This window comes from Anopheles coustani, chromosome 2 (genome assembly GCF_943734705.1).
Source record: "Anopheles coustani chromosome 2, idAnoCousDA_361_x.2, whole genome shotgun sequence".
NCBI classification, from domain to species: domain Eukaryota; kingdom Metazoa; phylum Arthropoda; class Insecta; order Diptera; family Culicidae; genus Anopheles; species Anopheles coustani.
The window spans coordinates 29,845,001-29,846,339 of NC_071289.1; positions in this window are offsets into that span (position 1 = coordinate 29,845,001).

A 1,339-nucleotide genomic window follows, 5' to 3' on the forward strand; every position below is an offset into this window, starting at 1 on the left:
GCAGTGGCTTAATGGCAGGTGTTGTGCAGTTATATGCTGTTTGCTGCTACTGTACGGGACGCACTCGAGATTTTTATGCAACGTTGGGGCGGGTTTAAGGAAAACACAACGTGCTCTGGTTATGCACAAGGTGAGTTTCTTCTTGAAGGATTTTTGATTCTTCTCCGGAAGCCCTTTCCATCGAGGTTTTCTTGAATGCTTATAATCAAAAACCAAACACTCCTCTTGGCTAAGGGAACGCGTTTTATTATGAACCGCTGGCGGGACATTGATTGGAGGAAATATTTGGCGGAAATGACGGTCCATGAATTTGGTCATTTTGGATTAAAGCTGGCTTAAATTAGCTCCCCAACCGGAGGGAACCTTAATCCCGCTGCGCGTTTGCACAGGAATGCCCTTGCATTAACGTTGGTTCGGAAGAATGACATTTCAGTACGCAAAGTAAAAAAATCGGTAATGGCCGCACGGACAAAATAATTGACCAAAATTGTCGATACTTCCATCGGATGCGTGTCATTTGGTTTTCTCGGAAGGGAAATTGGTGTTTGGTGGTGGCACTCGTCCAAGACATGGGGCGCTCGACATGTTCCCATATTAAGCACGTCTGGGCGACCAGAGGTTTCGGTTTAATTTGCCGCAAAATTTCGACCCTCGCTCGGGGCGCACCCTGTTCCTGTGCACCGGCTCCAACCTAACCCGAGATTGTTCCCGGGAGAATGTACCACCGGCATCGAGACGGTTGGCGGTTCGCTCCCGACGGGGAACTCCCGGGGACACCCGTCGACGTCGGTGGCGGTTGTCAATTAATGCGAAATTCCTTTTACGGACCCAAACATGGTCGTGGCGTACTTTCGAATGCCGTCGATCGATCGAGTCGGTCGGTTCCTCCTCGGGGGCCTCCGCAAAGCGGACAAATTTGTGGTCTAGCTGCGGTGCGTAGACATCTTATGTTGTTGCGGTTGGGAATGTTGGGAAAACACAATTCGATTAAATACAATTTAAGTACGCCCGGTAGCCGACCTACGAGCTAAAGGCCCAGCTTCAAAGCCGACAAACAGCTGACAAGGCGGCAAACATTCTGAAAGCGTTCCCCACAAAAAGAACCCATTTTCCTTTTATGGCAGGGCGCAAATCACTTTCGAACGGTCGTTGACGCAACGATTCGGCATTGCGTGCCGTCCCGGAGTCCCGAAGTCTCGTTTCATGGAAAAGTGACAAGCACCGACGATTTTTTCGCCTCTTCTGGGTTATGGTGCGTGCTGGAAAAGAATTTGGAGTAGAAAATTGTACTGTCAACCCAGGACCAACTCGTTAGGGCCAAGCTGAGAAGGTGCCAGAT